The sequence below is a fragment of the Macaca fascicularis genome, chromosome 4 (assembly GCF_037993035.2).
Source record: "Macaca fascicularis isolate 582-1 chromosome 4, T2T-MFA8v1.1".
Classification (NCBI taxonomy): Eukaryota; Metazoa; Chordata; class Mammalia; order Primates; family Cercopithecidae; genus Macaca; species Macaca fascicularis.
In genome coordinates, this window is record NC_088378.1 from 38537266 (window position 1) to 38562134 (window position 24869).

At 40.7% G+C, this 24869-nt stretch overlaps 1 long non-coding RNA gene across 8 annotated transcripts; it reads right to left on the reverse strand.

The window, feature by feature from the left end:
• Positions 1 to 3445: 3445 nt before the first annotated feature.
• LOC123573033 (uncharacterized) lies at positions 3446 to 23427 on the reverse strand. Of its 8 annotated transcripts, XR_012434413.1 has the most exons (4): positions 23334 to 23427; positions 15656 to 15717; positions 7233 to 14677; positions 3446 to 5103 (listed from the first exon to the last, which is right to left on the reverse strand). It is a non-coding gene; the product is annotated as an uncharacterized lncRNA (long non-coding RNA). The 8 variants fall into 8 exon arrangements; XR_012434412.1 differs by having other exon boundaries at positions 7233 to 15717; XR_006697755.2 differs by having other exon boundaries at positions 7233 to 16592.
• Between the last annotated feature and the right edge of the window lie 1442 nt (positions 23428 to 24869).

Genomic DNA, 24869 nt, shown 5'->3' on the forward strand with positions numbered 1-24869 from the left:
GTCACCAAAAGACACTACGAGAATGTTCACAACAGCACTATTTGTACTAACTCAAAACCGGAAACAATCTGAATGTCCATCAATGAACAAAGAATAAAGGAAGAAATGTTGGTGGGCTCATATGATTGGATACCATAGAGTGGGGTTCAGCAAACTTTGCTCTGTAAAGGGCTAGATAGTAAATATTTCTAACTTTGCCAGCCGTGTAATCTCTGTGGCAACCAAGCTCTACCATTGCAGTGTGAAAGCAGCTGTAGATAATACTGAGACAAATTAGTCTGGCAGTGTTTCAATAAAACTTTATTTATAAAACCAGAGATTGATCCCTTACTATATAGCAATGAAAACAAACTAGAACTACCAGCAATAACATGGATGAATTTCACAAGCACACTGTTGAGTGAGAGAAGCCACGTACAAAAGAATACATGCTGTGTGATTCCATGTATCTAAAATTTCAGAATTGGCAAACGTAAGCTATGATGTTAAAAGTCAGAATAGAGTGGTTATCTTGGGAGAGTGGTGCCTAGTAGGGGACCCAGAGGGTGTCTTGTGGGCTGGATTGCTTTATTATTTATTGTGAGACTGTGTTCACTTTGTGAAAATTAATCTGTATATTTACAGGGCTTGCACACTTTTTCCTGATGTAAGGTTTACTTCAGTGAAAAGGTCACCATAAAGAAATACAAATATTTCAGTGTCTCACTCTGTAGAATCCGAGTTGTTGGCCAGGGTGTGGCTTGAGGATCTATCCTAAGCCTGCCTTGAAGAAGTAAAGTGAGCTGCCCAGGGTCACGTTATTGGCAGAGCTGAGACAGAGAGCAAAAGCTCTTACGGTGTTGGGCATGGAGTGAGTCAGCCCTGCAGAAAGAGAGGATGCAGCATCTGCCCTTGAAAACGAACTGGGAAGGCCGGGCGCGGTGGCTCAAGCCTGTAATCCCAGCACTTTGGGAGGCCGAGACGGGCGGATCACGAGGTCAGGAGATCGAGACCATCCTGGCTAACCCCGTGAAACCCCGTCTCTACTAAAAAATACAAAAAACTAGCCGGGTGAGGTGGCGGGCGCCTGCGGTCCCAGCTACTCGGGAGACTGAGGCAGGAGAATGGCGTGAACCCGGGAGGCGGAGCTTGCAGTGAGCTGAGATCTGGCCACTGCACTCCAGCCTGGGCGACAGAGCGAGACTCTGTCTCAAAAAAAAAAAAAAAAAAAAAAAAAAGAAAACGAACTGGGAAACGGCTAAAAGAAGTCAAGGTCACATTCTGGACGGACTCCAACCTACAATCATATTTGCACTGTCACCTGGACATGCTCACTGACTTCTGCCACCTGGGCAGTGCCCAGTTCAGAACTCTGCAGATTGCTGGAATTGCTGGGGAGCTGCCAGAGGGCTTTCAGAACTCAGCGTGAGTCCAGCGAGTGCGGCAGCCAGCTCCCGAAGGGAATGGCCTCAGCATACTTTCCAGCTCTCGGCTCTCTTACAGGAAGGCATTGCAGTGCAGCAGACACAGTCTGAAGTGGGTTTTCAAACAGACACAATTTCACATTCTGGTTTTGCAACTTGCTGGCAAATTAGTGAATTTTACTCAACCCCAATTTTTCTCATCTGTGAAACAGCCATAAAATCAACCCCCACTGCCTCTTCCTCACCCCTCCCACATATAAAGGACTTTTTTCTCTTTTTTTCTAGTCAGTCTTCATTGAACTAACATGTACACGCCAAGCACCATTAAGCATTTTGCAAAGGTTGTCTCATTTAATTCTTGTCAGTAAAGAAGTTTCATTTATGATCCTCATTTTATAGTGAAGAAACTAGGAATCAGTCGACTTAAAAATGACCTGTCCAAAGTTACACAGATAAGAGGTGGAACCAATTTCCCACTGAAGAAGTTTGCCTGGGAGCCTGAGCTGGTAACCACTGTTTGTGATGATGACAATGCCTGGCAGTTGGCATCCTGTCTGGCCCATGGATGAAATTTAATAGAAGTTAATTCTGCATTTCCTTTTTTCTTAAAGAGCTATGAATTGGAGCTGAGGCCTGGCAGTCAGAAAGCCAGGATTCTAGTGGGCTGGTAAATCACTTCTGTTTCCTTGCAGCATAATGAAAGCATGGGATCAGATCACTCTCCTTAAACGTTTCTTCTGGGCTGAATGAATTTGTACTCTCTACAGGTCTGAATGCTTGCTCTAAACAGAAAATAAGTTAGTTTTTTCCTAAAATTTTATGAAAAATTTGCACTTGTTTCCATCATCTGAGCTTGTTTTGATATTTAAAACATAGATATTATGTCCTACCTAAACCTCTCTCCATGCACTCATTCGCACTCATCTCATCCCATCTCGCAGTCTCGTTTGTGCCTTTACTCCAGGCACACCTAATTCATGGCTGCACATTCCCAAGGGCACCCTAGAAGGGGCACTCTCTTGGTTTGAAAAGCAGAGGTGCCAGTAGGTTTCATCAGGTCTCTGTACCTACATAATTCTATTACTCTGTTAACCTATGTGATGTGGAGGTTTATGACATAGAAGTTCTCCCCAGACCCGACCATAAACTTCCATCCAGAACTGAACCACCTTAAAACAATCCATGCTCTTTTGATATCTTGCCAACTTGGCAGATAAGACTGGATTTTCTACAAATTAAAAAGTGGTGATGGTGTTGTGTTTCTTGGTGATGATGCTGATAAAATATGACCCCTACTTTATGCTAGACGATTTCTTATAAAGGCAAATGAAAATTTTGTATCAGAGTTGGAAACCACTGGACCATCAAGTACACTCGAAGGGCAAGAAAGATAAATTTATAGACAAAACAAAGGATTGTTTTTATATTATGTATTTCTCTGTCATCTGCCCGCACCTGAAACCCAATTAACATTCAAGGGACCATGAGTTTTGTTCGAGCCATTTAGAAGAGTAAAAGGAGAAGTAAATTTTAATAAGCCAGTATTTTTCTCTTGACACAAAGATTAGCGGAATTTGGGAATAATGTTTAAAATAAGTTGTTATAGGCTGGGCGTGGTGGCTCACACCTGTAATCCCAGCATTTTGGAAGGTCAAGGTGGGCGGATCACTTGAGGTCAGAAGTTTGAGACAAGCCTAACCAACATGGTGAAACCTTGTCTCTAATAAAAATACAGAAAATTAGCTGGGCATCGTGGCGGGCACCTGTAATCTCAGCTACTCAGGAGGCTGAGGCAGGAGAATTGCTTGAACCTGGGAGGCGGAGGTTGCAGTGAGCCGAGATCACGCCATTGCACTCCAGCCTGAGCAACGAGTGAAACTCCATCTCAAAATAGTAATAATAATAAGTTGTTATAATATATGGAATGTATATTGCAGCATTATATTTTAAAAACAAACCATTACAAAAACACCGTTAATTTTGAAAGGCACATTAACCAGTAGGGTTGAAAGATTTAATGTTCCAGTAATAGGAGTTTGGAATTCCAAAACACAGAGAAATCGTCACTTTTATTGTTTTGCTTAGTTTGGTTTTATTTCAGGAAGTTAGGAGACACCGGGCCCGACAGCGCAGATGACAAGCCGTGGTGCAAATGCTTCCTATCTATGAGACAGGAAATGCTCTCAGACCCTGCACGTAACTCCCCGCAAAGTTTGCTCTTTGTTTTTGGTACATCCATTTGCTTCTTTGTGCTTAATTCTATGTATTGTGTACAGATGAGACAAAGAGAAAGCTGCAGTTATAGGACAGTATATGACTTCTAAAGAAATTGCTCTTACATTATCAAGGAACAAATGAAGAGGTTTACTGATTTATGAGGAGACATTTGGTATAAACTGAAGGACTTGATACAGTAGCCTTATAAAGGACCTCATAATAAAATTTGTCAGGTCACACACACATATGCAAGCACGTACATATATACACATATACAACTGTTTTTCACGTGATTTCAGATTTTTCAAATGCAGTCACTAAAGATTAATTGTAGCAATTAATACATTTTGAATTTGTACCCTCTGAGCTCTTACCATTTTGGACACGCAGACCTTGGGAATTAAGAACCTAGAATATTTTTCTTCATAATTTTGACACTGATTCATCCTATTTTTTTTTTTAAGGAGGAGGGGGGTCACAGGTTCTTGCTCTGTCACCCAGGCTAGTGTGCAGTGATGCGCGATCATAGCTTGCTGTAACCTCAAACTCCTGGGCTCAAGTGACCCTCCCACCTCAGCCTCTTGAGTAGCTGGGACTACAGGAACAGACCACCACACCTGGCTAATTTTTTAAAAACTTTTTGTAGAGACGGGGTCTCACTATGTTGCCCAGATTTGGCTTGAATTCCTGGCCTTAAGCAGTCCCCCTGCCTCGGCCTCCCAAAGTGCTAGGATTACAGCCAGGAGCCAGTGCACTGGGCCATGATTCATCCTGTCTTTGAATCTGCCCACCTGGAAGTGTTGTGTAAATTTTTCCATAAAGACTGGAATTGGCTTCAGTTCAACTATCAGATTCTTCACAGTGCCTCAGAGGCATGCTCCTACTGCTGCAAAAAAAAGCTGGGGGAGGAAAGTATTTTAAAATTATTGAATGATGCTTGCTTAAACTTGCAAATTTACAGTGGCCAGGAGCACAACATCATGGTAAAAAATTTTCCTCCTACAAGTACTTTTGATGACTTTATTACAATATTATGTAAGTCCAACTAGAGAACTGCAATAGAATGATACATTTCATCCCATTTGCTATACAGCTGGTTTTTATTACAAAAATCTTGTTTTTCCTTTAGTTTCATTTTTAAGGCAAATATTTGGCCCCTGGTTGAGGGAGTAGAGTGTCAACCCTCAGCATTTGAAAAGGGAATTGCATGTTGCCAGGGCCATGCTGCCTCCCAAGCCTGTGGGAGAGGAGCCTTGCTTGTCTGGTCCACCTCTAGGAGCCCCAGGCATTCCTTGATTTCCAGCACAAAACTTCAGTCTCTGACTCTTGGTTACATGGTCATCTTCTCCATGTGTCTGTGTCTTCGGACGGTGTCCTCTCTGTGTTTATTTTCTCTTCTAAGGGCAGCTGTCTTTTGGGATTAAGGATGCACCTTATTCCTTGCGATCTTCCTTGCGATCCCAACAATTAATTTGCAACAACCCTATTCCAAATAATGTCACATGCTGAGGTATTGTGGATCAGAACATCAGCATATCTTTTTGGGAGGCACAATTCAACTCGTAAGACCTGCCAAGCACCACTCTAGGTGCCAGATTACAGAACAAATAAGACAGAGTTCATGCTCTGCAACTACAAGGAGGTTGACATGAAACAAACAAAAACCAAGAGTATCAGTTCATGATAAATGCTATGTAGACGATTACAGGGCACCTTAAACTTACATCGGGTACTACAGAGACAATTATATAATAGGGCACCTACTCTGAAAAAAAATCACTCTAGGGTGACCTTTAAGCTGAGATCCCAAGGAAAGATGAAGGCAGTCATGCAGAAATAGGAAAAAGAAGATTCAAGGCTAAAGAAACGAAGGCCCCAGGAGGAAAAGAATTGCCCCATCCCATTGCTCACAGCCAAATCTGTCAGCAAGAAGGGCTTCCTTTTTTCCATGAATTTATGTATGACCTCACATATGATCAGCTTAAGTTTGAGCTCCTGGTAGGTAATTTTCTGTAAAGTTATGGACAGATGGAACAGCAACCCAAGGAATAGAACTTTTCATGCTCTAAAAAAAAAAGTGTTCATCTTTAGCTTGAAGGTGGCACATTGTTTTATGGACTGTGAGGCAATTTTTATAGTTTGGCAGCTATTTTCCAAATATAAACTGAAATAACATTGTAAGGAATTGTGGAAAATAAATGGAGAAACTATTACTGACTAGCTAAGTCCTTCTCATATCTCCTTAAACGATATCAGATCTGGTTTGCAACTACTCATTCATGAAAGACATTAGTTTCATTTACAAGAAAATCATCCCTAAATTTGTCTTTAATCAGATAAATTTAAAGAAATAAATGGGGTCAGGTGTGGTGGCTTATACCTGTAATCCCAACACTCTGGGAGGCTGAGGTGGGCGGATGACCTGAGGTCGGGAGTTTGAGACCAACCGGGCCAACGTAGTGAAACCCCACCTCTACTAAAAATACAAAAATTAGCCGGGTGTGGTGGCGGGCACCTGTAATCTCAGCAACTCAGGAGGCTGAGGCAGGAGAATTGCTTGAACCCGGGAGGTGGAGGTTGCAGTGAGCAGAGATTGTGCCACTGCACTCCAGCCTGGGTGACAGAGTGAGACTACATCTCAAAAACAAACAAACAAAAAGGGAATACATAAATAATTATAAGAATATAATTAATGTAATAAGAATAAAAAATTAACATAAATAATGTAGAAATAGCCATTATTTATGTTTGTGATTATATTTCATAGAAGCCACATTTTCCCAAGAACATTCTTACCTTTTAAAATTCCATAGATCCGATAGCATAGGACATAGTGATCTAAAGTTGGGATCTAAGTGGTTTCATCTCAAGGAAAATTAAAACATTGCATGACAATGAAAAACAGCACAGAAAATTTAAGGGCCAAGGTATTTTGTACCTTTTCTATGTCAAGTTTGGGTTTGCATTTTCAAAACTCTTAGAAAGATTAACAGTAAAAATAGGGCATCTTTTTTATCGCTGTTGTTTGCAGATATAAGCATATTTTACTCACTGAATTATTAACTTTTCCATATGTCTGTCAATTTTTAGAAAAAGACCAAGAACTTCTAAAATAACATGTCAGAATCTGTGATTCAGGGAGAGAACAAATGTATTCAGCTCTCAGAATAACCTAAGCTCTGACCCAATTGAGTCTTAAATGAGAAGCTTTCTAAGAATATGGTTGTTTCACAGTAACTTTCTATGAATTCTCTCAAACAAAATTTAACAAGGGCCACGACTTCTTAAGATGTTCAAAATTGAACACTGCTCATCTTTTCATCCATTCTGGGGGGGAAAATCAAGCTACAAATCCTTAAAAATTAAGCAAATAAGCAGAAACCTTACTGTGCAATAAGCATTTCAAGACACTTGCAGGAGGGTCGTGTCTTTCTATTGAGTTATATTTCAAATAATTGCATTAGAAAAAAGGTGTTAGGAGGTTAAACATAAAGTGTATTCCATGCAATCCCTTTGGGTCAAGGTATACTGCCCTGAACACACTAGACCAGCGTTCATTCATCTGTGGGATGGTGAAATTTCTCCCACTCTCCCTACCCCCAGAATCCTCACCTGTGCTTCTTGGAGGCACTAGACTCAGATGTGGGGCATCTGCTGTTCTGGCCCAGAGGGTGGGCACCACGAAGGCTGTTGCTCCTGAGCCCCTTCCATCAGGGCAGCCGCAGAGGAGGGCAGTTTTTATTCAGCTGGGTTTTTCTGTTGTTTCTTAAAGGCCCACAGTTACAATATCAGAGGCCCGAGTGAGACGTTGGTTCCCTGGAAGAGTTAGCAAAAGAGCTATGAATACCTTATTAATATTAGCTTACCAAATAATTAACAAAGGCAGGTAGAGTCAAAACTCACATATAAATAAGTCACTTGGAGTACATTGTGATTGCTGAGAATGAAGATCTACTATATGGCTTACTCCAGTGAAAGTATATATATATGAATGTAATTTCAGAGACCCTTTTTCTAAATCAACTGTAGAAAAGCTAACTCTCTTTTCTTCTACTTTTTACATCACAATTAAAAGGAGACCCCATTCCTTTGGTTCTAGAAGTATGTTACAAGAACAAGAGCAAGAGTCTGTTGGCTTTTTGCTTGGCACCGGCATTCCTTTTGCGTCTCTTAAGCTTGGCATATGAGTAAGTCATTGAAGACTGAGTGTGTTATAGAAAGAAAAACCACACTTGAGTTTGAACCTGAAGCTTCAAGGAACAAAACAAATGTTGGCCTAGTGAAAAAAAAAAGCAAGTTACTCAGTGTCCAAATGAATCTGCTGTTTTAGGGGGAAACACCGTGAAAGAGGTAAAGGGTACTTTGTTTACATGAGAACCACAGTACGCTGGCAAGGTATCTGAGTGAACCAGGTGGTGGTGGAATATTTTTCTCCTGAAGCCTTTCATCACACCACTCTGACTTGCTACAATGGCTGCCTGTGCTTGCTGACTCCAGTGAGTTCCAGGCATCAGTAGGGACTGAAAATATAAGCAAAGGAAAACACTTCACAGATGTGGGTTATTTCAGAAAATTGAAGAGAAGGAGGGAGATTGGGGGTCCTAGGCAAAGCATTAATATTATGAGTCAGACATACCTGCAGTTCCCAGATGCTTTGCAGATTCATTTTGTGCCATGCAGCACACATCTTCTTCCTGTTTTACTCTTGCAGATTCTCCTCTTGATCCTCTTCCCTCCCACTTGGAAATTTTACTTCTGCTGGATTTTAAAGCTTTGATTCTTTTTTTTTTTTTTTTTTTTTTTTTGAGGTGGCCTTGCTCTGTTGTCAAGGCTAGAGTGCAGTGATCTCAGCTCACTACAACCTCCTCCTCCCTGGTTCAAGCAATTTTCCTACCTCAGCCTCCCAAGTAGCTGGGATTACAGGCGCCCACCACCATGTCTGGCTAATTTTTTTATCTTTAGTGGAGACAGGGTTTCACCATGTTGGCCAGGCTGGTCTCGAACTCCTGACCTCAAGTGATCTGTCCGCCTGGGCCACCCAAAGTGCTGGAATTACAGGTGTGAGCCACAAAGCCTAACCTAAAGCTTTGATTCTATAGTAGGCTACTCTGACCTGGGCATATTGGCTTGATCATAATGGTTCCCTAGACATGGACTAAACAAATTAGTAAATAAGATATATCTGGTATAAGCCACCTTTCAGTGAAGAGACTAATTGGGGGTGAATGGGTCCTACATTCTTTATATCAGAACTCTGCTTGGTCCAAATTTGCCAAATAGTTGGCTACCTCTTTATTATATTTGACCTCAGAAAGCTAACCATACATCTATAGTTCAGAGAAAGACAAAGAGTAAAAGAAAAGTAATCAGAAAAGTGTCAGTTGCAGAGAATGGGTGCGGGGAGGAGGGTCTCTGCTTTACATCGTTATTTTGAGACTCAAGATTTTTCCTTCTAGCGTAGGACTTAGCACGCTACAGCTCACAGGTCAAATATAGCCAGATTTTGGAAAAGAAGAAAGGTTTTGTACATTTTTAAAGGAAAGAAGCTGAAGGAGAAAGAGGAGGAGGAGGGGGAGAAGAAACAGAGACTTTATACAGTCTACAAAGCTTAAAATATTTATTACCTGACCCTTTACAGGAAAAGTTTGCTGACCACTCATATGACTCAGCAAGTCTCTAGGGCTCTGAAGTACTTCACTGGGTCCCCCATAAGCAACACTTAGGAGAACAATAAAAAGCATTTGAAGGATTTTGTGGGAGGTATTATAACCAGGCTTCCAGGAGGCATATGCTTCTGGTAGATAGAACTCAATCATCTACCTGCATGGGAAGACAGAAAATAAAGTCAAGCTATCTGCCCAGGAGGGAAAGGGGTCTGGCTGGTGAAAATGCAGTTGTTATAAGGCACACAAGGTTAACTGCTAGGAGAATTAAATTGGCAGTTGTTGAGAGCTCAAGAAAGATAGTCAGGACACCTCAGACAAAGGTTATGGAGGTGGCTTCCCAGAAAGGGTCAAACTAAGATGTTCGGTCAGCAAGAGGGTGGGAAATGCAGGTAAATGGAATGAGATAATCACAGCACAAACAGGGGAAATGTAAGGCTTGGCCAAGGAATCACATCTAACAAGGAAAAAGGTCCCACTGGGAAGTTCTGGGATATCATCTGCCTAGAAAGAAAGATTGGGTTCAGGTGGTAAAAGGCCTTGAGTGTCAGTTCACATATATGATGCCAACTTTAAAAAAAAAAGTTCAACCAATAGTTTTTTCTGATTTTTATTTTATCTTGTTTTATTTCTTTTTTACTCTTTGGCAGCATCGTCTATGGATCCGGAAACTCTGCATGTTGCGTTTCCTCATAGGTGTCTCTGCATAAAGGCTACCCTCAGAAGATAGGGATACTTGGATCTCAAGAACGAAATAAAATGTTAAAATTTGACTCATCTTTTTTGAGAAAACAAACTTATAAATCATACATTTAAAGAAGTAGATGACAACATTTATAATTGGCGTAAATAATAATAAAATGAATACTCAGGCTCCCACGTTAAGTAACAAAACACTGCCAGTATTTGACACCTTCGTGTCCTTCTTGATCACATCTCCTTCTCCCCGCCACCAAGAGGCAACAATCCTGAAATTTATGGTACTTGTTCTTTGTTTTTCTTTATAGCTTTACTTCCTATTTATGGATTTCTGATAATATATTAATTTTACCTGCTTTGGCCTTTGTATAGATGGTACTATATTATACATATTCTTCTGTGATGTGTTTTTGTGCAATGTTATGTTTTTTTTGTTTGTTTGTGTTTTGAGACGGTGTCTCGCTCTGTCCCCCAGGCTGGAGTGCAGTGGCGCAATCTTGGCTCACTACAAGCTCCGCCTCCTGGGCTCAAGTGATTCTCCCGCCTCAGCCTCCCAAGTAGCAGCGACTACAGTCGCCCACCACTGCACCCGGCTAATTTTGTTTTTGTGTTTTTAGTAGAGGCGGGGTTTCACCGTGGTAGCCAGGATAGTCTCCATCTCCTGACTTCGTGATCCGCCGGCCTCGGTCTCCCAAAGTGCTGGGATTACAGGCCTGAGCCACCGCGCCCAGTCCCAGTGTTTTGTTTTTAAGATTCATTCAAGTTGCTGCTTGTAGCTAGCGGCTAATTTGTTTATATGGTATTCTGCTATATGTTAACCCACTCTTGATGGCCATGTCTCTTTTTAAATTGGAAAAAATGTATCCCTTTCAAAAACATTAAAATAAATACTAAAAAGTCAAAAACAAAACAAACAAACAAAAACAGGAAATAAGATGCCTGTGAAGAATGCATTGCTTGTGTCTGCAGACTATTTAAATGACAAGGTATCGGTCCTTGGAACTCCCTGTTCTAATAGGAGTATAGAGCTTGGCTGATCACATTCCATTTGATTTGCTATGACGTTTATCTGTACCCTTTCTTGGTGGTTTGTTTTTTCAGATTACCAGTTCCTTGCATGTGATTGAAGGGTTCTAGTTGCTTTAGAGGCAGCCCGGTCCCCTTGCCTTCACCCTGCCAGTTAAGAACATTCGGGGCACTTTTGTACTAACAGGTCTCAGATTTCCATTTCAGGACATTTGGGCATAGGCCTTCATAGGAGAGTTTCCTCACATACCTCAGGCTGTTGACAACATGACTTGCCCTTTGCAATCCACTTATTCTGGACATAATGTAAGTGACAGTGATAATTCCATGTTATTCATCTTCCTTGTTAGGCTTTTGTTCTTGAGTCTATTTGTGGCTCAATTTTGTAAATGAAGAAAGCCATTTTCTTTTTCATGTCTTAAGCCTGGCTGAGAGAACATTTCTCAGCTTCTGTTGACACATCCATTTAACTGTCCACCTAGGAAAGCTTGGAGATCCTGATACAGCAGCACAAAACATCAGTGCACAGTCCCATGAGAAAACCTCAACTGCTCAAGCCTCACTCTCTAAGATAGTTTTCAAGAGTATTAACAACTATCTCATTCCTTCCTACAGAAAAGAAACAAGAAAATTTTTCCAAGAGTGGTAAAACATTCTACTTCTCAAACATTTCTCTAAGTTTCTTTTCCTTTTTGTTGTGTATTTCACAGGCAGGTTTCAATTCTGAATTATGAGCCTACGTTTGTCTCTTGAGAACAACCTGAGTTGCAAAGACTCCTTTTTAAGCTTCTCTGCTTAAAGCAATCAACTCTATAAATTATCCATCTCTTACTTGATATGCATTTTCTAATAGGTAGTCTAAAGCCATCCCATATGAATACTCATTTTCACACTAAAGGTGGAAAAAACCTAAAAGCCTTTCTTTTTTTTTTTTTTTTTTTTTTTTTTTTTTTTGCCAAGAGGCAGATATTCTTCTGTTGAAAAGCCTGTCTATTCCTGGTGGGAAGTTTTATTTCTATCTTCAGAAACATCATTTTAAATTTGCGTAATCAGTTCAGCAAACTGCTTCTTATAGTGATAAATAAATATCAAATTAAACTTGCAATTAAAATTTACTAAAAATATAGGTTGCTATAATTTTGTTGGTGATAAAAGTACAGAAGTAGAAATGATTAATGATGATTACTAATTATGCAGCTGTGTTCAGAGCACACAAGTCTATGGAGCTATAGCTTTTTAGCTAAATAACGATGTTATTCCAGGAAAAACCTTTGTATATAACATCTAAATGCAACTCATTTCTAGTCAGAACAAACACCCCCATCACCTCATAACGCTTAGCTTGACAAAGAGAACCAGAAAAATAGAACGCTAGAATAATCGTTTCATATCCTCTTTTGCTTATTCTTGGTTTTTGTTGTTGTTGTTGACTGTTAGAGTTTCTAAGAAAAAACGCCATCAATGTGAGAAATTATCTGGTATTAATTATACTGAAGACAAGAGTAGCTTGTTAAAATTCTGACTTCTTTCTTTCCTAAATTTTGTATGTCCTGTCTTGGCATTTCATATTGAAAATAACTTACTGGTGCCGGGCGTGGTGGCTCATGGCTGTAATCCCAGAATTTTGAGAGGCTGAGGCGGGAGGATCACGTGGTCAGCAGTTCGAGACCAGCCTGGCCAACAAGTTGAAACTCCATCTCTACTAAAAATACAAAAATTAGCCGGACGTGGTGGCACGTGCCTGTAACCCCAGCTACTCAGGAGGCTGAGGCAGAGGAATAGCTTGAACTTGGGAGGCAAAGGTTGCAGTGAGCCGAGACCCCATCGCGGCACTCCAGCCTGGGACAGAGCAAGACTCTGTCTCAAAAAATAAAATAAAATAAAATAAAAATAAATAAATAAATAAAAGTAACTTATTGGTAAGGCTAACAAAGTCACTAAAAAATAAAATCACTAAAGAATTGGGTTTTGTTTGTTTTGGGTTTTGTTTTATTTTGTTTTAGAGATGGAGTCTTCTGTCACCCAGGCTGGAGGGCAGTGGAGCAGTCATAGCTCACTGTAGCCTCAAACTCCTGGACTTAAGTGATCCTCCTGCCTCAGCCTCTCCAGATGCAAGTCACTGCACCCAGCAACTTACTAAATATTTGACTTGTAGACAGAGGACCTGGATTTGATCCTATCATCTCTTACTTAAAATGAGAAAATCTACAAATTAGGTAGCCCTCAATTTTTTTAACCACATGTTATTTTTGATTAGCAAAAAATCCCATTTTCCCTTCTCTCTTCTTCACTTGTGTAGAACATCATTATTTTATGAAAAGCAATTTTACAGATAAAACAACAGAGACCTATACAGGTTATGTGAAATTATAATATCTCAAACTTAGTTCTCTTATATTCCAGTCATGTGTTACTTTCAGTATGCAATCAATAAACAAAACCAGGCTGGACATGACGGCTCATGCCTATAATTCCAGCACTTTGGGAGGCTGAGGCAGAAGGATTGCTTGAGTCCAGGAGTTTGAGACCAGCCCAGGCAGCATAGCAAGACCCTGTCTCTAAAACCAAAACAAAAATAAACACACAAAAAGGAGACAGAGAAAGGCAGACAGAAAAAGAGGACAGACAAAGGGAGAAAAAAAAAAGAGAGAGAGGGAAGAAAGAAGAAAGATAAAAGAGGGTGTTGTTGCGAATGTTAAGTATGGAATTCTGGGTAGAGAAGAAAATGATAAAGTCGTAGAAAAAATACGGAAATTTGGAAAAAGTTGTCTTCAAACCAGAAGAACTACTGAGACTACCAAATTGTGACTATAATTTAGTGGACATTTAACATGAAAAATGTTGGGTTAGGGAGATGCATGCAATTTTCCTTCACAGAGGTGGCTTGGTGTGATGGAAAAGATAAAAAACAAACAAAAACTCGTTTAGAAATTCAATGCTTCTGTTGGAATTTGGTTCCACCTCTGAAGTGCAGGGTGACCTCGTCCATGTTGTGTAACTTATTTACTCTTCTTTCCTCATATGGGAAATGATGATAGTGTATCCATCAACCTACCCACATCACAGGGTTATCTGAGGATCTGATGATATCACTTTTGCATAAAAGCTCTTTGAAAGTTGTAAAGCACCAAAGTAACATATAATATGACCACAAGTAAACCACATGCTGTTCCTTCGCATGGAAGCTGGAAAGTCAAATGCAAAAGTAAAATGGAGGAGATGGGTCACATCATTTTAAAGAAAAATGCAGCTGATCCCATTAACCACAGCCAGATTTTTAAGACCACCTTCGACATTTTTTGAGTGCTTAATCTTAAGCAACAGAGCTTAAGCAATTTTGTTTTAGTATCATGAACACAAGAATCTTTTTGTTTTTGTTTTTGTTTCGTTGTTGTTTTTGACAAAGTGGTTTGAAGAGGCACTGGGGAGGGAAGCAAGATACAACTGAGGGGACCTCAGCCGTTTGCCTCCTTATTACAAAGCATCGTGAGATGACGGCAAGGAAGAAATCTCACAAGGGGCTTGCAGCTGCCTCTCCGTCTGCCGCTGAGTGATGCAGAGCAAATTGCAGAGCTGGAGACACAGCAGTAGCCCAGAGAACTGCCCTGATGACTCCTCCTGGGCCAAGCACCTCCTGTCAGAGCTGGCCAGTTAGCATTGGCAGACAACCTAGTTAGGACAAGGACACAGAATCAGAGTGGCTGACACAAGAGAGCCCCTCACTGTGACAGCAACTCAAACTTCTGGGGCTTCAGAAAGGAAATAGATGTTTGGAAACAGATATGACAAAAGGCCTTTCCCTTCAACTGCTCAGCATGTGACGCTGAATTTTGGAGGATAAAAAAAATAAAAAGAAAAAGAACCATTGTTCATCCCCTCAGGGCTTAGCAAGTGTTTTATCATATTTTTATAAAATATAGTCTTCACCCCAAAGCTTTGTTTGCATGAGGGTGTGTCCCATCCATGGGTGGAAAATTTCCATAACGTTTTTTCCATTCAGTTCTGTTCCTCCCTCTTTTGTAGAGTTTTTCAGGGTCTCTGTCCATTGTGATTCTAACACGCACCAACCCTAAGGACCAATGTTATTTGCTATTTCAAAACTTGAAAGATCAAAATGGCAGGGGAAGAAATCAGAATCCCTTTAGTGCCAATTATTTGCTAAATGTCTGTATGAAGAGCCAACGTGACACCTTTTTTTCTTAATTCATCCATCAGTGACATTTGTTAAATGATTATTCTGCCAATACTATGTCAAAGAATACCACACACTTTAAAAACTCCTTTAATTCCGCAGATCAGCTGATATGAGTGATTTTGTTCCTAAAAGGGTTGGTGTGTTTAAGTCTCTCTCCCACTTGCAGTCTTCCCTACTCCTATGTCTGAGGCAGGTGTTGACAGTTGTTATTCTGTGGTAGGAATTTTTAGAAACAACAGCACTGTCGGGTGGACAAATGGCTTCATCAGGAAATCATGCACTGGTTGGAGATAAGGAAGGGTGGATCTGAAAATCACCTTCCCTTTAGTGTCACTTTAGTGTCTCCTTCTTTAGCTGCTCTCTCCTGTGAAATCTGTCCTTCAAGTCACTGCAAAGCTTGTCACATACTCCTTACATACACCCTCCTTTCTTGCACAGAGCGATGATCTTACCATTTTCTGAGAGAAACTCGTAGATTCACGTATTTTGAGACAAAAGTTGACATCAGCCTTCTCTTAGATGGTTTATAGAAACAAAACAAAGAAACAAAGGAAAATTAGTGCTTTCTCAGAGGAACAGGTAAGCACATTGGGATATCCTGCTCTTCCCGGACAATCAATTCTGGAAACACTATGGTCACCTACAGCACCACAGTGAACTGCATTCCAAGAAGCCTGGAGAGCAAATGTTGAGATGTTCTTTTTGCTACAATGCGAAAGCATATCACATTGCTGTTTGCCCACAGCATACTTTTTAACTTAAAAGTACATGCTAATACTTTGAAGATTAAATATTTTTAAAAAGCCCTCAAACCTAAGCAAATTTTAGTCTCTCTGGAAAAGCAATTGATAAATAATACACTCAAACTGTGAATATATTTTCACACTGTTAAGAATTTATTTATTAAAAAATAATATGTTTCTGGAAACAGCTCCCTTTTGATCATCTCCCCAGAGCTAGAACATACACACAAATTCTATGGAATCAAAGCCATGTAGGTAGGAAAAAATTTTGTCAGATGAATTCTTCAGGAAACAAGATCAGGCCAAGATAGGCCATCTGCTTTTTTTTTTTTTTTTTTTTAAACTGGATTCTCCATCCTATAGTAGTAGATCATAAGTTGAGTATGTAGTGTGTAATATGTCAACTTGGCTAGGATGAACTACATTACCCAGAATTCATGTTCTTGTATCTTTCTGGGTAAGGTGAGCTACAGGGAGAGGTTCTTGTGGGAGACAGGAGGGTAGAGGGGAAGCAGCAGCCACATTTCGGCCGCCCCCCAAACACTGTGGCTTATCTGCTGGCTTACTTCCTTGGTGTGGGCAGTGGCCAGGCTTGCAGCTGTTTCATCTTCCCATGGATCCTCCTTCAGCTTTTCTGATTCCTTCTCTGGTAATTAAAAAGTACAAACTGCTCTAGATAAAGTGGTAAGACATTTGCACACCACGAGTGGAAAATAAACCCCACAAATATCGAGTCTGAGGCATGGTGAGGCACCCCACAAGTAGAGACCAGAACAAGAGAAGGCTCCGTAAGTCCAGACTGCTCTGGAAGCAGCTCTGCCACTTAGACCACATGATCCAGAAGACCCAATGGTGCTAGAAATGTCAGTAACAGAAAGAAAGGCTGTTTAAAGCCTTTGCCAGGCTCCCATAGGTAAAGCACAGACCAGACCCTTAGGATTTTGGAAGAAAGCGCTGCCATTCTTTATAGGTAATGATTCTTCTTTTATGAAATAGCTTTTATGTTATTACTGGGCCTTGGTAGAGACTGAATGTTTGACCATGGGCTACCAAATTACCTTATGACCTGAGCTGCCCATTACTAGTGTCGTCTGAGTCACCAGGCCATAAAGTTGAGTATGCACAGCAGGACTCTCTGACCAAATGGAAGTGGTAGATAGGAAATTGGGCCTCAGCAGGGCCTGAAAGCACAAATATGTTGCATGAGCAAGTGGCCTACATATCTATGGCCCTTACTCCTATTACATTGCCTTCTTTCTCTCAACTTACACTTATGACCCTTGGAGAGCTTCTTATGACAAGCCAATAAAGGGATAACAATCTTGGGCCTAGTTTGCAGAGCTTCAAGCAATGTTCCTGGTCATTCATTTTGCTTCAAAGAATAAATGTCCAGAAGTACAAGTCGACACTAATTCATGGGCTATTTGGTTGTATGGTCAGAGATTTGGAAGGAACATAATTGAGAAATTGGTGACAAGGAAATCTGGTGAAAAGGTAGGTTGATGGACCTCTTCAAATGGGCATAGTATGTAAAAATATCTGTGTTCCAGGTGAATGTTCACCAAAGGGTAAGCTCAACAGAGGAGGATTTTATTAATCAGGTGAATAGAATGAGCCATTCTGTGGACATTCGTCACCTTTCTTCCCAACCAACTCCTGTCATTACCCAACTAGAAAATGAAAAAAAAAAAAAAGGCAAAGGTGGCAGAAAATGGCAGTTATGCATGGGTTCATCAACATGAAGTTCTACTTACCAAGGCCTATCTAGCTATAGCCACCACTGAGTGCCTAATCCGTTAACAGCAGAGATTGACAGTGAGCCCCTGACATGGCACCATTCCCAGCTACTAGGCTGATTACATTAGATCACTTCCCTCATGGAAGTGGCAGTATTTGGCTCTTACTGGAATAGACACTTGTTGTGGATATGCATTTGACTTCCCTGCCCACATGCTCCTGCTAAAACCACTACAAAAACCACATACAGAATAACTTATTCACTATCATGGTATTTCACACAGCATCACTTTTGATCAAGGAATTTGTGTCACAGTAAATGAGGTACAGCAATGGACTCATGCAACCCACTGATCTTACCCTGTCACCCTGAAGCAACTGGCTTGATAGAATGGTGGAATGTCCTTTTGAGACTCATGTGTGGTCCTTTAGGATTCAAAGTATGCTCTAGATCAGCATCCAACATGTATTTCTGTTTCTTCCTTAGCCAGAACTCATGCATATGGGGATCAAGGGGTGGAAATAGGACAGGATCCTCTCACTATTATCCCTAGCAATTCACTAACAAACTATTGCTTCCCGTCCCTGTGACATCAGGCTCGGGTGGCAAAGAGGTCTTAGTTCCAAAAGGAGGAGTACTTCTGCCAGGGGACATATGATGACTCAGTTGATCTGGAGTGCCACCTGACCACTTTGACTCATGCCATTGAATCAACAAGCAAAGAAGGCAGTGATCGAATCTAGGCTGCTTCTACACAGAGAATCAGGAGGAGCATGGCTCGAAAGTTAAAGTTCTAGGTTTCCTCTTGGTACTACCATATCCTGTGACTAAAGTGAATAGAAAACTACATCAGTTCAACTTAGCAAGACTGCTAATGGCCTAGAACATTCAGGAACAAAGATTTGGTTTATACCACCAGTCAAGAACCCATGACCAATTAAAGTACTGACAACAAAGGGAACATGAAATAGGTAGTGGAAGAATATAATTCTAAATACCAGCTATGGCCACGTGACCAGTGACAGATACAAGTACTGTACTAGTTATGAGTATTTCTTCTTTATTTTTATATGACTATATGCAAACATACATGTCAATATATGTATATGTATTTCTTTAACAAATTATTTTGTATTTGTCTTCTGTCTCATTCCCTCATCATCTAACAGAAAATGTGTTAATACTATTTAACTTAATATCTCAATATATAAGCTGTAGGATATCAAAAGAGAAGTGAGAATCTGGTGTGAATCTGTTAAAAGAAAAATGGATATCACCCAAAATAAAAAAAAAGAATGCTGGATTCTCTCTTAGGGAAAAGTGTGTTTTGGTTGTTCTTGGGACAGACGTTATCATGTTAGAGGCAGGCATGATTTTGTTATTATCTTTAACTGGAAATTAAGTTTGATTTAAGATGAGTAGGAGGCCAAGTTGTCAAGGCATGGCTTTGTAAAGAGTGAACCCAACTAGACTGAACTCTGTTTCCCAGAATTCCATTTTCTGTGTGTTTCTGGTTAGGGTGGGTCACAGGAGAGATTCTCAGGCAAAATGTGGAGAGGAGAGTAAAGCAGCAGTCATTTGCTAGCTTATATATGTCTCTTCGCTGCTGGATCACCTCTTGCATGAGACAGCAGCTGGGCCTGCAACTGTTCCACCTTCCCCTGGATGGATCCGCCTGAAGCTTCTCCAACTCCTGAGCCAGGTACACACCTGTACTGAGCTCTATAATTAAGGGCTCTGCCTCTGAAGAATGTTATACAACCAAGGTTAGAGGCATTCAGAATTGATGCAAGTTTCAGTCTGTCCTTGTGAGCCCCCACTGTGTCTGGGGTTCCAGCCTGCTCTGGTTCTTCCCCACTTTATATCCGTCTTCGTTTCCTGACAATCTGTCATTGGAATTCAAGCTCCAGCATTGGATATGAAGACAACAGCTTTACAGACATATCTTAACCACACCACACTATTATGTAATGTCAAATCCCCGGAACTATATAAATATACATACATACACACACACAGGCATCCTAGTGTTTTTGTTTCTCTTATTGAAACCTTAATAATACAGTATTTTAGTTGAATGTTAAAAGGTTTGCATTCTTTAAGAAAAAGAGCTTTTTGATGTGTAATTGACATACAATGAACTGCACATATTTAAAATGTACAGTGTGATAAATTTTGACATATGCAGATCCCCTAATCAAGACAGTGAACATATCCATCACCCTCCAAAGTTTGCTTGTTCCCCTTTCTATTCCTCTGTCCTTTCCACTCCTTCCCCATCTCCCCAGACAACCACTGCTGTACTTTTTCTTCCTCTAGGTTAGTTTGCGTTTTCTAGAGTTTTATATAAACAGAATAACACTGTATCTAACTATTCTTTTTTTTTGGTCTGGGTTCTTTCACTCAGCATAATTATTTTGAGATTCCTCTATTCTGTTATGTGCTCATTCTAAAATAGTTTACAAGGTTAAATTCTTTTATTTCTTTTATCTATTAATTTTTATTATTATTATTTTTTGAGACGGAGTCTCACTCTGTTGCCTGGGCTGGAGTGCAGTGGCCCGATCTCAGCTCACTGCAACCTCCACCTCCTGGGTTCAAGCAATTCTCCTGCCTCAGCCTCCTGAGTAGCTGGGATTACAGGAGCCCACCAGCACGCCTGGCTACTTTTTTGTATTTTTAAAGAGAATGCAGATATTTTCAAGATCACCTTGTCCAACTCCCTCAGTTTACAGTTGAGGAAATGAGATTCAGAGAGATAATTTGATTTATCCGTAGTCACATAGCTTATAATTAAGTGGCAGCTCGTGGTTAACATCCAGATCTCTTGATTTTCAGTCAAATGCCAACTACATGATGTTGCTTTCCATGACTCATATTTGGAGGTTTTCAGGCACCCTGTGGAGCAGTCTGTCCCTCCTGGCTCATCTGGGGCAATATGAGAGCAAACGGGGCTAGAACAAAACTGGGTGAAAGGAGAAACTCTGGGGCTGCTGAATTCACATGCCGATGGTGCTGAGGAAAGGTAAGAACAAGAATGACTCATGGTTATTCAGGCTGATGTCATTCCATGACTCCCTCAGAAGATGCCACACTCAAAATTCAGTGGATGGCATCCCATCCCTTCCTAGGTTTCCTGGCTAACCTCCGGAGATGGTGCTGTCCAGCCCTACTCCACTTACCAAAATCTCTGTTTTATGCAAAGTCCAACCTTTGGAAACCCTTTCCAAAGAGCTGTTTTCCCCACCAGTTAATGGTGAGGCTGATGCAATGGTTCTATCTCTAGACCTTCCTGATGTAAGGAAATGTTCCTAATGCATTATTTCTGATGGCCTGGATTTTGATTTCTCTTCATGCTCAGTTACAATGCATCTAAATGCATATGATGGATCTGTACTTAACCGGAATGTTGTTCATTAATAATTTAACCTTGGGCGGGAATGGTGGCTCATGCCTGTAATCCTAGCACTTTGGGAGGCTGAGGCAGGCGGATCACGAGATAAGGAGATCAAGACCAGCCTGGCTAACATAGTGAAACCCCGTCTCTACTAAATTCCAGCTATAATTCCAGCTACTCGAGAGGCTGAGGTGGAAGAATCGCTTGAACCTGGGAGGCAGAGGTTGCAGTGAGCTGAGATCGCGCCATTGCACTCCAGCCTGGGTGACAGAACAAGACTACATCTCAACAACAACAACAACAACAACAGCAACAACAACAACAAGAAATTAGCTGGGCATGGTGGCGCGTGCCTGTAATCCCAGCTACTCAGGAGGCTGAGGTGGAAGAATCGCTTGAAACCAGGAGGTGGAGGTTGCAGTGAGCTGAGATAGTGCCATTGTACTCCAGCCTGGGCAACGAGAGCGAAACCCCACCTCAAAACAAACAAACAAACAAACAAAAAAGAGTGGGATAATAAATGCCCAGAGGATTAACAGGTGTAGTCATGCCAAGCACCATGTGGACAGCCTGAATTAAATCCCTACTTGTAAATGTGCTAGGCTACAGCATGGCCATCTATTCATCCATCTGCTCACCCATCCATCCACCTGTCCATCAATAAATATTCACTAAGCCTTCTATGTGCAGGACATTGTGGTCAACACTGGAGACAGGAAGATGAATATGGTCTAGCTCCCTTTTTCAAGCTGCTCACGGTTCACTGAGGGCAGAAACATTTACACATAACTATGTGTGATAATTTTAAAATGTATATTTAGAACAAAGATAGTGTTTTGGTAATATCTTGATCCTCAGAACCTTGTACAAAGTTAAAGGAAAATAATTGTTTTTTTCTGAATATCAGAATATATGGAACAAACAGCATTTTAGAAAATTCTACAGGAAGATATGGGAAAGAGGGATTTAAAATATTTCTTTAAACTAAAAATAGAACTACCGTTTGACCCAGCAATCCCATTCTGGATATATACCCAAAGGAAAATAAATCATTCTACCAAAATACACCTACACTCATATGTTTATTACAATGCTAGTCACAAGAGCAAAGACATGGGATCAACCTAGGTGTCCATTAATGGTGGACTGGACAAATAAAATATGATACATATACACCATGGAATACTATGCAGCCATAAAAATAAATGGAATCATGTCCTTTGCAGAGATGTGGATGTAGCTGGAGGTCATTATCCTAAGTGAATTAGTGCAGAAGCAGAAAATCAGATATTGCATATTCTCACTTATAAGTGGGAGTTAAGTATTGAGTACACATGGACATAAAGATGAAAACAACAGACATTGGGGACTCCAAAAGTGGGGGAAGGGGTGAGGAAGCAAAGCAAGAGTTTAAAAGCTACCTATTGAATACTGTGTTTACTATTTGGCTGATGGTTCGAATAGAAGCCCAAACCTCAGCATCACACAACATACCAAGGAACAAAGTTACACATGTACCCCCTCAATCTAAAATTTTTTTAAGTTCCTTTAGGAAACTCCTGGCCCCCCTTTTCCTTGACATGTCTACCGACAGTTACATATATTTCCGTATGTTTTCATTACTGCAGCAGACCTTTCAGAAGACAAAGAGGAAAGAGAACCAAATTCAAATTCTACTCTGCATATAACTGAACAAGTAACCATCAATTTTCCCTCTCTAGAAGAGGCCACAAACTTTCTAGGAAAAGGAGACATTATCTAGAATTAGCCAGATTTAATTAAGTTGAGGTTATTAACTTACACTATTATATATAAATGTGATGATTGTAAACTGAAGGTTCACCTTCATGAAGCAAATATATATTTTTGAGACTTATGTCATCAACACTAAAATGTTTACATATTAGCATCTACATTCTCCAGAGATAGTTTTAAATAATTAACTTTATATTTTTCAAAACACTACTTGATTTTTCTCAGTTTCATCAGAATCAAGCAACTGTTGGTTAAAAGAAAACAATAAACAGCTTATTCCAATAGAGAAACCCTGGACATCATTTCTAGTTTTTGTTCTTAACTTGTACAGTTGAAGATATTATTAAGGAAACAGAATATACATATTTTAATGGTTAAACTTAAAATGTTTAACTATTCGGCATCCAGCAAACTGGGTGAAGTTTGCTTTTCTATCTGACTTCTGAGAAGCCAGCAAGCCAGGTCATGTGGCTGGCTGACCTCCCAGCACCACCTACCTCAACTCCATGAGATGCCATCAGATCCCACCCAAAGGAGCCAGTCGTCCCCATGAAACAATGACCAATTCTTACAAGACACAACTGGAGCTCTGTTGCTGTGGCACAGGAAGGCTCGATAAGATCTCCCAGCCACAGCATTCTTTTGTGTCAGCAGACGCAAGTGGGATGTTCCTTCTTCAGCTCTTACCGAGCAAGAGGAAGCAGGCTTTGAAACACAATGTTCATTGAAATTGGCTTTCATCTGAGCAATCCCAGGGTGGCTCCTGCTTCATGATGTGCATTCTGTCTGCAGCTGAGCTCTCCTGATGCATTTCCGTTGTTTGTTCTGGGGGGAAGGCAGCACCTTTATGGGACTCACCCTTTTACTAGGTAAAGGGCATCGCATTGTGCTGGGCAAAGCATTATGTGTCAGGATGTCTCCAGTGAGTCTGGAGCCTAGAAGGAGCATCAAAAATAAAATAAAAAACAATCAAGTCCTCCGCCATCCTGGCTCACTGATGGAACAATTTAGGAGAAGAATACAAAGCCATCTAATGACCCCTGGGGAGCATTTGCTTATTTGGTGACCTTAGGAGCAGGAAGTCATTTATCACTCTAGTTGCTACATTGGGCACAATGCCACAGGACACAAATAGGGGTACTGAGCGTAAGACTGAGTGTTGGCCCAATAGAACCTGTCCAGAAGCAGCCTGGGATCCATGATCCATTGCGGGGCAATTATGGTTTTTAAGAAAATGAAGAGAAGTAAGTAATCCATAGGGTCAAATCATGGGTGAGAAGTCTCTCCATCCCATTGTCCTAGTTTTGTAATTTAGCAATTCATCTTTTCAGAGAAAACCATTCTGGATCCCAAACAGATTTTCTCTGATTAAGAAATGGTCTCAATCAGTACACAGAGAAAAAAGTCAACACTGTTAAGCCCATCTTTTCTTCTTTCTAGATACCTCTTTCTTTCTATCTGTTCCACCCAATCTGGGCCACCCAGTTTATGATGCAAAATGAGATCAGCAATCAGCTCCCAATAGGGACAGAAGAGTGAACACAACACTTTTTCACTTCCACGGCACTTTTAACTCTGCACATATTTTTTCCTTTGACCCTCAAAATTAGCTGGCAAAGTTAGATAGGCATTGCCTATTTTCAGCAGTACAAGGAGTTAGTACAGAGACAAAGTTAAAGATCCTTGAACCTCTTAAAGAACTGGCAGCAGAAAGTACAGAACCCACATGTCAGGTTCCTCGGGTAGGCCCTGTTCATCAGATCAGATCCCTTAAGCGTGTGGACAAGTGACCAGTCTCCAGTTGACTGTAAAGGCTGGCCTTCATCACCACCAGAGGGCTAACCTCCTACTTATGTCTGTGAGTCTATGGCAAGGTAGATAGGACCCATATATAAGGAAATACTGATACTGAAAAACTTGAAAAACCTGGAAGTTGCTTCTTGGAATCCAATGTTCTTGTCCTAATGTAAAAAGAATAGATATCAATCTTGTAACTGACGCAAGACACTGACGAAAATGACAGTTCGTGCACT